Raw genomic sequence first — 13,837 nt, forward strand, 5'->3', positions numbered from 1 at the left:
CAGGAGATGGTGTGATGTACAAGATGACTGAGTCATTTCCTGTGATTGCTGCTGGCTAGACTGGATTCTCCCCCATCACCTGCCATCACCTCTCCTGTGTGACTCTCCCAGTCCCTGTGCAAAGCCCCCAGGTCACAGAGTGCCAAATCTCCATACTCAGGGACCCTCCCAGGGTTAGCAGCCTCTGGCTGTGGCAGTGATGGCATTTTCTGCAGGGAGGAGGTATGGGAGGGGCTCAGTCCCATAGCCCTTGTGGTAAACCTGAGGACATAGCAGTGAATGAGAGCACTCCAGCCCTACCTTGAAAACTACAGAACTCCCATTTATATCACGGGGCTTATTTCATCGCTTAAAGCAGTTCTGCTGGGGAGGGAGGGGTATTCAGCTTCTTCTGGGTTTCTGCTCCCCTCCCCCTACCCGGTGGAGACCCCCATTGTTTTCTCATAGTCCTCATAACATGCTGGGAACACCTAAGGGCGGGTACTGAGAGGTTCAGGACTCCCTCTGTCCACTCTCAACCAGCAGCAGTCCACTCTCTCAGGGCCATCTTTTCTGGCCAGCAGCCCTGTTCTGATTCCCTGAGCTCCCAGCCCCCCATGAGGTCTTTGATGGGTGCTGGGTGGCCTGCTGCAGTGACACCGAACAGATTTAAAAGCAGCCCACGCTCACTGAATTTATTTGCTGCTTGCTCAGGTGGAATTGCTCACCTGAAGCAGACTGGAGCTGCAGGGGAGCCTGGCAGGAGGTTCAGTGGGGGCAGAGTGGCAAGGCATCTCCAGGATGCTCCTGTCTGTCCTCAGTGCTCCTGCCACCCTCTTGATTCCATGCACAGCAGCTGAAGAGCTGAATCTTCCCATGTGATAGTACCTGGTTGAAATGAAGTTACTTTACCCGCCAATAAGGAAGCGTGTGCTTCGCCGCAGACTCGGTTTAGAAATTTACTTGTAGAGCAGGCATTGGAAGCTTGGTTTTGTCTGAGGCTGTATCCCTTGCCTGGTGCAACCTGGCTGGCTTCTTGGAGCCTCTTCTCCTCCTGACTATCCTGCTTCATCCCAATGAAGTCATTGGAAAAATCTCTAGAACCAGAACTTCTAAAGGGAGAGAGATGGGGAGCAGGCCATGAAAGCAGGTGCAGGGAACGGGTCAGATGCCCGGCCACACACCTAGGACCCATACCTCTACCCCTCTGTCTTGACAGATGGCACAGACACCTCTCAATCCTACTCCCCACCTGTACCCAGCAATTGTGCACCCACCCCTCCATTCCTGCCTGCTATTCTGAGTTACATCCTTGAGAATGGACCCAAGAAGTCCAAGGGAATGGGGGTTCTGTGACTTCCACTGCTAATGGCCTCACCCTTATCCCTGTGAGTCTGCCAAGGGACCTGACCTCTTCCTAGCCTTCAGTAGTGTGTTGTCCCGGTGCAGGGTAGTGGGGGGAGAGTATGTCCTGGCATGGACAGGTACAGCACAAGTCACTTCCATAGGGGCCTGTGGGCATTCCCCTGCTCAGACTCCTCCAGACCCCAGAGACTCCATCTTGGCAAGGGAGGGCAACTCTTCCTTCCCCTGGGTACAGGGCCCCAGGTCTTGCAGCATTGAGCAGACAGCACTGTGGGCTCTGAGGAAAAACACGAGGATGGTCAGCCCTTCCCAGGATGGCCAGGTCCCTGGGTAATGGACATGCTCCACTTTCCTCACCTATGTCCTCACAAGAGTCCACAGACAAGCTCAGCAGACTGATATCTGAGGATCTTGTTTCGGAGTCAGCCCCAGAAGATAAATCTGTGAGACTTTTATCTCCAATTAAGCAGGAAAAAACCCCAACAAAACAAAACAACAAACCCAGAAATGATAGAGTGCCAGCCTTGAATGAAAAAGCCAAGGAGGAGTGCAAGACCCTAAGTTCAAGCCCTGGTACCATCACCCTCCCCTGCCTAAAAACAGAGCCACAGACAGCATTGTTCCTCCATGGAGAAGGGCTTGGACAGGGCCAGCAGCTGTGCAAGCCACATCGAGCTTCAGACCCAACTCATGTCTTGCTCTGTATTTTTCTTTCACCACATGGCCTTTTCTTCAGACTTTGTGTGCAGGGCAATGTACAAAGACAGGCACTGGGCCTCCTATGGTGGGGTGGAGCCTTCCTGCCGGGCCTCCTCCTCACTTCTCTGCACTAGGGGCAATGCAGATTCCCCCAGCTGCTACAGCCCCTCAGTGTGATGGAACACCACACATACAGGGATAACCAGGGGTATCCTGTCCTCTGGAAGCAGGGGATAGACTCTCCAATCAACTCTTCTGAGCTCTCTCCCTCTCTCTATGTCTCTGTCTCTGTCTCTCTCTCTGACTCTCTCTGTCTCTCTGTCCCAGGGCTTGAACTCAGGGCCTGGGCACTGTCCCTGAGCTTTTGCTCAAGGCTAGCACTCTACCATTTGAGCCATAGCACCGACTTTTTTGGGTTATATGGTACCGAGGAATGGAACCCAGGGCTTCACACATGCTAGGCAAGCACTCTATCACTAAGCCATATTCTCAGCCCTGAGCTTTTCTTATATCAATTGTTAAAGACTTCATGTCTCTAGCTCTGCTTGCTCTGTCTCCCAAGAGGTGAAGACACTGCAGGACTTCTAGCTTGTGTACATGGGATCTGGGTATGTCATCAATAAGGATGACCCAGGGCCTGGACAAGTGCTCCACCACTGAGCCACATCTCTAGCCCCACTAACAGCATTTTTACATCTTTGGTTTAATGATGGAGTCTTATATGATCTGTTGTGTGGCTGCAAGTCTCTGCAAATGATATAGCCTTATTCACAAGGAATCCAGATGCCAGGGAACAGGGAGAGAGGCCTTAGATTGGCTCAGCCTCACCTTCTACTCAGGGCTGAGGCCACAGCCTCCATTGGCTCACCTACCTGTGGCACACAGGAGGTAGTTCCACTGTGTGCAAGGAGCAGATATGGACTTAAAGCTACTGGCACAAACAGATATTAGGACTCTGCTTCTATGCCAGAGCCTTATGGTGAAATGGGCACATCATGAATGTGTCTGCCTAGTGTGATGGCTCACGCCTGTAATCTTAACAACTCAATAGGCAAAGATAGATAGGCAAGTTCACAGTTCTAAGCCACCCAGGAAAATGCCAGCAAGAGCCCCATCTCAATCAACAGAGCTGGATAGGATGGTGCACATTTTTTTTGTGTGTGTGGGGGGCTTGAACTCTGGGCCTGAGCTTTTCAGCTCAAGGCTACCGGCCTACCCCTGGATCCACAGCCCCAGTCTCTTCATCTTCAGTGCACAGACTGGCTTTGAACCTCCATCCTCAGATCTCAGCCTCCTGAGTAGCTAGGATTATAGGCGTGAGCCACAGCGCCGGGGTAGGATGGTGCAAATTTATCGCAGCTACAGGGGAGGCATAAACATAAACAGGATTGTGGTTTAAAGGCCTTGAGGCTAGTCACGAGCCGCTAGCCGTCAGTCATCAGGCTAGGCTAGCCTCCAGGCTAGACTAGCCGCTCGCCACCAGGCACGAGTCTAGGCTAGGCCAGGCTAGGTTAGCCTCTAGGCTAGGCTAGCTGCTACCCACTAGGCATTCGACTAGGTTAAGTAGCTGCTAGGTGCTAGGTGCTCAGCTAGCCTCTAAGCTAGGCTAGCCACTAGCTGCGAGCCACTTGAGCATAAATATGAGATCCTATTTTAAAAAATAACAAAAGCAGGGCCGGGAGTTTGGCCTAGTGGTAGAGTGCTTGCCTAGCATGCACAAAGGTCTGGTTTCGATTCCTCGGTATCACATACATAGAAAAAAGCTGGAAGTGGTGCTGCGGCTCAAGGGGTAGAGCTCTAACCTTGAGAAAGCCTAAGGGCAGTGGTCAGGCCCTGAGTTCAAGCCCCAGGAATAGCAAAGACAAGAAAACAAGAAATGGTGGAGAGGGTACCTGAGTTCAAGCCTCAGTACTCCCACAAAAAAAAAAATGGGGGCCGGGAATTTGGCCCAGTGGTAGAGTGCTTGCCTAGCACGCACAGAGGCCGGAGTTCGATTCCTCGGTACCACACACATAGAAAAAAAAGCCGGAAGTGGTGCTCAAGTGGTAGAGTTCTAGCCTTGAGAAAGTCCAAGGACAGTGCTCAGGTCCTAAGCTTAAGCCCAGGACTGGCAATAAAAAAAAAAATGGAAAGGAAGGGGGACAGGAAAGATGAGAGGGAGGAAAGAAATAGGAAAAACTGTTCTAGATTCCTTTCAGGCTCCTGGTTTGGTCACTAGGTGGCAGCCTAATCCCTTCAATGGTATGTTGAGGATGCTGGAATGGGGTATGGGTGGCACTGGCAGAGGTTGCACTATGGAGAAAGGAAGCTCCTTCCTTAGATTGTGGACAAGGCCCCTACAGGCTGTGAGTGTCAGACAGGCAGTGGTCCAGCTTGCCGAGGTGGGAGACTCAGCAGATTTCTTTTCCAGGATGTTCTCATAAGACTTAACAGAGTCATGGGATGGGAATGTGGCCTAGTGGTAGAGTGCTTGCCTAGCATGCATAAAGGCCTTGGGTTTGATTCCTCAGAAACCCATAAACAGAAAAAGCCAGAAAGTGGCATTGTGGCTCAAGTGGTAGAGCGCTAGTCTGGAGCAAAAGCTCAGGCACAGTGCCCAGACCCTGATTTCAAGCTCTGAAAAGGTCATTCTGATGGGGTGTAGTGGCTCAGGCCTGTAATCCTACCTACTTAAGAGGCAGAGATTAGGAGATAGTAGTCTGAGGCCAACCTCCCTGTAAAAGTGCATGAGCCCATCTAAACTAATGGCACAGTGTTGTGGCACACGTCTGACATGCCCTATGACATGGGAAGTTCGTAGGCTCACAGCTCAAGTAGTCATAAAGTGAGACCTTTATGGCTCATATCTGCAATCCTAGCTGCTCAAGAGGCTAAGATTTGAAGATTGTACTTTGAAGCCAGGTGGGGGAGGAAAATCCCAGAACACCAAAAAGCTATGGCTCAAATTGTAGAATGACAGCCTTGAGTGCAAAAGCTAAGTGACAGTGCCCAGGCCCCAAGTTCAAGCCCCTGTAGCAGCACACATACATGTTCAAGCGTGTATACACACACACACACACACACACAGACACACACACACACACACACACACACACCATCACCACCACCACCAATACCACAACAACAATAACAAAATGTAAGCTAATATGTGCTAATGCCACAGTGAAAGGACTTTTCTGGTTTTGACAGTGCACCAGGATCCTTTCCTACACTCAATGCATGGCTCTCATTCACTAGGCAGGCTTCCACTGAAAATATAGCACCAGCCTATAAAATGCTTTTTAATTTTTTTAAATTTATATATACACACAAAAATATACTCTTTTTTTTTTGGCCAGTCCTGGGGCTTGAACTCAGGGCCTAAGCACTGTTCTTGGTCTTTCTCAAGGCTAGCACTTTACCACATGAGCCACAGTGCCACCTCTAGCTCGTGTATGTGGTACCGAGGAATTGAACCCATGTCTTCATGCATGCTAGGTAAGCATGCTACCAGTAGGCCAAACTCCCGGCCTCACATAGTACTCTTGATATATGTATAAAGTAACATATTTTCCTATTTGCTTGTTTTTGCCAGTGCTCAGGGCCTGAGCACTATCCTTGGGCTTTCTCAAGGCTACAACTCTACTATTTGAGCCAAAGCACCACTTCCAGCTTTTTCTATGTATGTGGTATGGAGGAATCAAACTTTGGTCTTTGTGCTTGCTAGGTAAGCACTTTACCACTAGGCCAAATTCCTAGCCCCTGGTTTGTTTTTGGTTTTAAATGTGTGTAAAGGTACTGGGGTTTGAATTCAGGTCCTTGTGCTTTCTGGGCTGGCATTCTGCCACCTAAGCCATGCCTCTAGCCCTGCTTTTTGCTGGTTATTTTGAATATGAAGTCTCACAAACTTTTTTTTTGCCTGAACTGGCTTCAAACTGATCCTCCAGATCTTAGCCTCCTGAGTAGCTGTATGCCACTAGAGCCTTGCCAAAGTGACTCTTACAAATACATAGAAAGAGGGACAGGGAGCAATGGTAGAGAGCTCACCTAGCATGCACAAAGCCCTGCGTTCAATTCCTCAGTACCACACACACACACACACACACACACACACACACACACACACACACAAAGCCGGAAGTGATGCTGTAGCACAAGTGGTAGAATTCTAGCCTTGAGAAAGCCCAAGGACAGTGCCCAGACCCTGAGTTCAATCCCCAGGACTGGCAAAACCCCCAAATCCATAGAAATTGTAAGCAAATTATCGTCCAGTCAATGTCTCTGCAATAGGCACTCTCTCAAATAGACAATTTGAGTGGGAAAAAGATTCTTGATAAAATTTGGCAAAGCTGGCTTGGACTCATATACTGGAGGGCACAAAGGTCAGGAATAAAGTCTTTTTAAAATTTAGAGAGAAATATGTGAGAGAAGATGTGGCTTGTGATACAAAGTCTAGAAATTTCACCTTGCTTTGCTACTCCAGCTGGCAAGATTTTCCTCTTTAGTGAAATGTTGGGTAATCAAGCCATGATGTACCGATGCTGTTTATGGACAAAGCCACTGGATGGCATCAAAGGACTAGCTCTAACTCCCTGGAGTCTCCGAGTGATTCTCCCTGCCACCCTCCTTTCCTGTAGTCCTCCCCCTGCCCCCCTCCTCCGCCCCATGGCTGAACCAGATTCACTCCCCTCCTCCCATTCTGTAGCTTCCAACCACCAGCATGCCTTTCTGATTCTATAATCCCTTCCGCAAGCTCCCCAGAGGCAGAGCTCAAGGACCTCGGGAATGAACCACATCAGCTCTTTCCTCACCTGAATGACTTAAGTGTAGGGAGAGAGGCAAAGGTTGGGGAAAATGCAGGAGCTCAAAGACCTCAGGGGTCCTGCTTCCACCGCAGATGGTATCTGCTATGGGACCCCATTCTACAAGCGTGTGTGTGTGTGTGTGTGTGTGTGTGTGTGTGTGTGTGCGCGCGCGCAGCGCGCGCACGCACGCACGCACGCATGTGCTATCTTTAGCTAGATGTTCTCTGGGATTCAGCCCTCATCCCTCTCCAGGACCCAGCTCTGTTCACACATTTTGCCACCTCCTGGGCCCACATTGGCATTTGAGTCCTCGGCCTCTAATTAAACAGTGCACACTACTCATCTTCCACATGTCAACCCCATACCCAGCCCACAGCCTGTTGCTTTCTTTTCCAGTTTATCTCAGGCTTCTTCTACCTTCAGGGATCTGTGATCTGTCTTTCTGTAAAGTCCCCACCAGCTGCCTCAGCCTGGGACAGCTGCCTTCTGATGTCAGATAGCAGCAATTCCACATGGAGTGCAGGAGTGAAAATGACTGTTGAATGCAAGGGGGTGGCCAGAGAGAAGGGAAAGGGCCCCACACTGATGGAACCCATGCAGGATGATGTGCTAAGACATCACTAACCCTCTCAAGAGACTGAGAGGCAAAGACAGACTGGTTTTCCTTTTGTGAAAACTGCTAGACAGAAAGCGGAGTCCAGGACCAGCTCATGTCCAAAGCCCAACACAGCTGGATCTGAGCCTCTAGGACTGAGGACAGAAGGATGCCTGGCACACTCACAAACAGGTACCAAGGATACTCAGAACACCCACAAATAGAGAGGGATGGAGAGGCAGAGCAACTCACCCCGATTGTCCCCCTCCCACAAATTCCTCAGAAGGATAGAAAAATAGATATTTGAAACTCATTGGAAAACAGGAATGCTGTCCTTGGGGAACCAGATACATTCTAGCAGGTGAAAGGAGCTGAGAAGAGGGAACCAAAAGGGAGAGGTGGCTCATGCTAAGAAGAGAGGGTCTCCAGGCCCCAGGACAGAGATGGGATCAAGAAAGCCCCCAAAGAATACCTCTGTTGGCCAACTTTGTGTCACTATAGCAAAATACCTAGGATATAATCATCTTAGACATCAAAGTAAACTTAAACATTAGAGGTTTACTTTTGTCCAGGGATACAGTGGGTTGTAGACCAGGGGTAACAACGGCCTCATTGTTCTTGGGCCAGTGGTAAAGCAGCACATCAGAGCATGGCAGCTGAGAAGTCCTCCTATGAAGTCCTGCCTCCCAAAGGATCCATCATTTCCCAAAAGACAGCATGGCCTGCAACTCACAGGGGATGTTCAAGATCCAGACTACAACACTGTTTCAGGGCTTCTGTAAGGATCACACCAAGCATGCACATGCGTGTACACACACACACACACACACACACACACACACCCCTGGGCCAAGCAGAGGTCACACAGGTATCTGGGTTTTGAGGGAGAAGGAGAAGGTATAAGGGCTTGGCTTAAAGAGGCAAAAATGCTATCACAAAAATAGCCAGAGCAAAAAGGTTTAGTGTCCTGGGCCAAGTAGTAGTGCTTGCCTAGCAAGTACAAAATCCTGAATTCAAATTTCAGTACCACCACCAAAAAAAAGAGAAAAATAGAGAGAGAGAGAGAGAGAGAGAGAGAGAGAGAGAGAGAGAGAGAAAGAGAAAGAGAGAAAGAGAGAAGAAAGAGAGAGGCCTTAGGGCGGTATGACTTACTTGGTAAGACACCTACCTAAATGTGTGAGTCTCTGGGTTCTATCTCCAGCACCATGGAAGTAAGTATATAAACATCCTCAACTATTTATATGGACTGGCCATACTGTTGAAACATTGGAAAAGAACAAATAAAGCTGGTGAGGACAGCGTAATTATCTCTTGGGGAAAGGTGAAGAGAAGCAATGGGAGAGACCAGTGAATTTGTTGGTGCATGCACTACTGCTCCCCTAGAGTTGAATGAGAGGTGGAAGGCCAGGCTGTGGGGCTGGGAGGGGAAGGACAAGGTCACAAGGGAGGCTCCCTCAGTCTGAGGAGGTGATGGGGCAGGGCGGGGGGGGGGGGGAAGGTTGCAGAGCTAAGTGGGAGTTGCCTTCAATTTGAGCATCTCCTAGGTGGTCCCCTCTGCTCTCATGCAGTGAGAGGCAAAAGCTGTTGGCACTTACATTCCACAGAAAGAAAAGGCTGAGATGCACACACAGCTGGTTAATGCTAGTAGGGCCAGGATTTAGACCTTAAACTGCCTATTTCATCTCTCTGCCATCAATGAGTGCTTATGGCTGGAGGTGAAGAACTTTCGAGGTTTCCTGGGCTTGAGCTCAGGGCCTGAGCACTGTCCTTGGACTTTCTCAAGGCTAGAGCTCTACCACTTGAGCCTCAGCACCACTTCCGGCTTTTTTCTATGTATGTGGTACCAAGGAATCGAACCCGGGTCTTCGTGCATGCTAGGCAAGCACTTTAACCACTAGGCCAAACTCCCGGCCCATGATAGACTCTTTAAGGAAGTCTGTGATCAGGAAAACAGGAGACTGATTCTTCTGTGTGTATGTGTGTGCCCATACTGGGGCCTGAACTCAGGACCCACCCACTGTCCCTTAGCTTTTTCACCTAAGGCTAGAACTCTATCATATGTGCCACAGCTCCCCTTCAGGTTTTTTAGTGGTTCATTGGAGAAAAAAATGTCATAGGTTTTTCTGCCTGGGTAGACTTAGAAATGTATAGAATGTAAAGAGAAAAGGCCAGGAGAAATCAACTTTGCTATAGAAACCAGAGTGGATTCCTCAGCAATCCAAACACAGAGGTGCTTAGATCCTCATCTCAGCTTCCTGAATAGTTAGGATTACAGGAGTGAGCTACCTGTGTCTGTCTTGAGAATGGTTCTTTAAAGAAGTCTGTGATCCAGAAAATGGGCAGAAGCACTGCCTGACATGGAGGGATAGATTCCAGGGGCAAGGGAGCAGTGATCTGCATTGGCTGTTTTGATGAGTCAGGAAAGAATTTCTGGTTCTGCTCAGTTTGTCAGATGAGAAGATGAGAGAGAGAGAGAGAGAGAGAGAGAGAGAGAGAGAGAGAGAGAGAGAGAGAGAGGGAGGGAGGGAGGGAGGGAGGGAGGGAGGGAGGGAGGGAGGGAGGGAGGGAGGGAGGGAGGGAGGGAGAGAGAGAGAGAGAGAGAGAGAGAGAGAGAGAGAGAGAGAGAGAGAGAGAGAGAGAGAGAGAGAGAGAGAGAGGTATTCTACTCTTATCACTTGAGCAAATAAGGAACCTGTGTCTAAGACAGGCAATCCAGGCTCCTACAGCAGGTTGTTGCTTGGCCCAAAAAGAGGCTCAACACCTTTGCATCCCACTACCTTGACCACCGCAGCCCAGCAGTCCATACCTGCACCTCTAAGAGGCTGACAATCACCACTTCCTCCACTCTACAGTGTGGCTCTCAGCAGCACCCAGTAGCCTGAGGGACCAAGGAAGACTTCAGCTTCTAGCAAAGGGCTGGACTTGGGTTGATTTTTTAAAGTAATTGTGGTAAAACACACACATAGCATTCTAACTATTCTGAAGTGTATAATTCAGTAGGATCAAGTTTATTCATTCTATTTTTTTTGCCAGTCCTACTTGAACTCAGGGCCTGAGCACTGTCCTTGGCCTTTCTCAAGGCTAGAGCTCTACTACTTGAGCCTCCGCACTGCTTCTGGCTTTTTCTATGTATGTTGTTCTGGGGAATCGAACCTGGGTTTTTGTGCATGCTAGGCAAGCACTCTATCACTAGGCCAAACTCCCGGCCCTCATTCTACTTTTGCATGACCTGGTTCTAGAATTTTCTCATCACCCCAAACCCATTAGCCGTCACTCTTCTACCCCTTACTAGCCAGCCTTCTTGAACTGGGTATGAATTTGCATCTTGTGGAGATTTCTTAAGGTTAGAATTAGGTAATAACCTTTTGTACTTTTTAAATTTTACTTACCATGTCTTCATCTAGATAGATAATAAATAGATTGATAGATCACATATCATGTAATTTATTCCTTTTTACAGTTAAATAATATTCTGTTATTCGGATAGACCACATTCTGCTTTTCCATGTCTCAAGATGACAGTCAGTTGTGTGGCCTCAACCATCTGTGACTGTGAACATTTGTGTGTAGGTTTCAGCTCTGTGGGACAGGTGCTGAAGAGCAGAATTGCTGCAGGGCACCCACCTCTGTATTTGTTTTGCTGAGGAATTCACTCTGGTTTCCATAGCAAAGTGGATTTCTCCTGGCCTTTTCTCTTTACATTCTGTACATTTCTAAAAATTCCCTACTCCCAGCTTCCCACAGCAGCTGAATGAGTCCTTGCTCTTCCTACAGCCCTGAGATCAGATCTCTCCCCTCACTGTCCAAAAATGGCCTCTTGGACTTCCCAACACAGCATCTCTTTCTCAGATTTTCTTCTGTCTGAAATGGATGGGCCCCCATGCTCTGTCTTGCTGCAGGGGGGATCCTGTCTCCTCAAGGAGATCCTGGGGCTTCTGGGAACAACAGGAAAGATCAAGGTTAGAACGTGGCTCCAGAACAGCCAGATAAAGGAGAGATGGCAGATGGCAGAAGCTCTTCTAGGGGTTGAGGTTGAAGTGAGGGTTCTGGGGACTGTCAGATTTGGTGTTTACCTGTTGCCACATCCCCAAGCGAGGGCTTGGAGCCCTGGAAGGTGACAGACATGTGAATGCAGGAAGTTGTTGGAGCTGATGGGTTGCTCTGAGAATGATCTTATTCCAGTGCCGAGTCAACTCACAGGGTAACAAATTAATAGCCCTGGGAATCTACAAGCCAACCTCATAAGGAAGGAAATCCAGGGTTACAGTGAAGTCAGTGACTGGTGTTCCAGCTTTAATCTTGGACTTCAGGGAGGGCTGGGAAGTCCAGAAGGCAAAGTGTGTGTTTGAGGAGTAAGGCAGGGAGGTGGGAGGAGAGGAACTTGGAGGGCTTCCTGAAAGTAGCAAACCCAAGGAGACTGGCTCATACTACCCTATGGGGAGATTCTGACTCCTGGAACCCAGAGATCCAGCTCTGGTCCTGCAAAGCCTGGAAAGAGGAGCAGCAAATGTTCAGGTATCAGGTTCATGGGCTCTGTCCTTTCCTGGGCTCTGCACCCTGGTGTTGAATATTCATGCCTGCTTCCCTGACTTTAGCCCAGGCTGCGTCTGAGCTGCTCTATTTATAAAGCTCTGAGGACGGATGGCTGACAAACATGGTGGAAATTTCAAAATCTAAAAGCCTGATGCCAGCTGTATAGTTTGGAAAACAAGATAACACCAGTGTTCTGTCCCCACCCCCAAGAGAGCAGTGTGAATTGGTTGGAGAGCCAGGTTCTTGGGGCCTCATACATACCCCCCCCCTCCTGCAGTGTGAACCTAGCCAAGGCTCTGTCTTCTCTTGCACTTCACTTTTCGCTGACTGAAAAGAAGCGTTTGCGGTCCATTCTCTCTCATTTAACTTTATCTGATTCAAGAAGTTTTTCTCTTCAGGGAGTGGGGCAGTTTCCTACTCCATCTGCCATCCATTCATGCACCTCAAGTGCAGAAACATGACCTTTTGGACCTGTGCTGTCATCTGTTAAAGAGGAGATGACAAGGCCCTCCCGCCTCACTTACTGCTGGGCTGGGGCCCCAATGTCTTGGTAAAGGACTGTGATGGACACTAGAAGTCTCTTCAACCCCTTCAATGGTACAAGCTTCAGCCCAAATACCAGCTGAGTGGCCAGGGATCAAAAATCCACATTGCTAATGCATGCTGAGGTGTGGCTGGCAGTCTGGGAGGTAGTTTCTGAGCTAGTCCTCCAGGGTGCTTCTGTTTCCCACATTCTCTGCATATGGCTTTGTCTTTGCTCTTAGGTGGGACATGTGACACACTCAGGAGCAATCAAAAGTACAAAGCCATGTCTAAGGTGAGCACAGCAGAGAGAATTAAGTTTCTGCTTTGCTGTCCAGTTCACAGAAAATGCTCAGCTTTCCTCCCACAGAAACTGTGAGATGCAATTGTTGGGATCTTGGCATCTAAGTTTTAGATACCCTGCCATGCTGTCGTGGTAGCCAGCTTCAAAGATGATCAATGTGGGGCAGAGCGCAATTTCTCCCTCAAAAAGTTCTGGCTGGCTGGGATCCAGGACTTTTGAAAAAGTCAGAAGGGAATGTGGAAACTTTGGAGTGGAGTAGTGTGGCCCACGATAGGAGTATGGGAATGACAGCTTCTGTTTCCCAGTAGAAAAGCTGTCATGTCATCAAACCCTACAGCCTCTTTGTGAGAGGAAGGTGACACACAAGCCCTCAGGTACAACATGTGTTAGTCTGAGTGGGTCCCTGGAGACCTGCAAAGTGGAGACTCGGCTCATCAAGGCAAATCTCTGTGGCATTAAGCCACAGAAATACAGGGGTTATTTTGTTACTGCAGCATAAAATAACCTCACCTCACTGACATATAACAAAACCAAATGAGAACCCAATGTACCCATTTCATTGTTAGAACACAGCATTGAGTTAACTATCAGCTCTTCTTGCCATACCACTTCCTGCGTCTTAAGTGTGTTGTGCCTAAAAGCAGACCTTGAGACAAGGAATGGAATGGGTGAAGTTTATGTGGGAAGGGATTCCAGAAAGCAATGATGAGAAGAGTGGGAATGGTGAGATGGAGTTGGAAAGGGCACAGGGAGAATGGGCCACTGCTGGGGGGTAACTGGGGTTCAGCCCTTCGAGGGGCCCCTGAGAGACTCTGTATAAAATGTTTCTGGTTCTCTCGATTCACAAAGTAGGGAAACAGATCCATCCGTCAACTGCTGTCAGGCACTATTGTAATCTAGTCATGTTCCCAGGTCTGCTTCCAGGCTCATGGATGCTCTGTGCATATGCCAGTGGTTTTTATTTTTTGTCACTTAAAAGTTGTCATTATAGAGGTGATGTAGAGAAGGGTTACCATTTCATAAGTCAGGTTTTTTCCCTTCTTTCTTTTTATTTTA

This window comes from Megascapheus bottae, chromosome 17, assembly GCF_031878675.1.
Source record: "Megascapheus bottae isolate mThoBot1 chromosome 17, mThoBot2.hap1, whole genome shotgun sequence".
NCBI classification, from domain to species: Eukaryota; Metazoa; Chordata; class Mammalia; order Rodentia; family Geomyidae; genus Megascapheus; species Megascapheus bottae.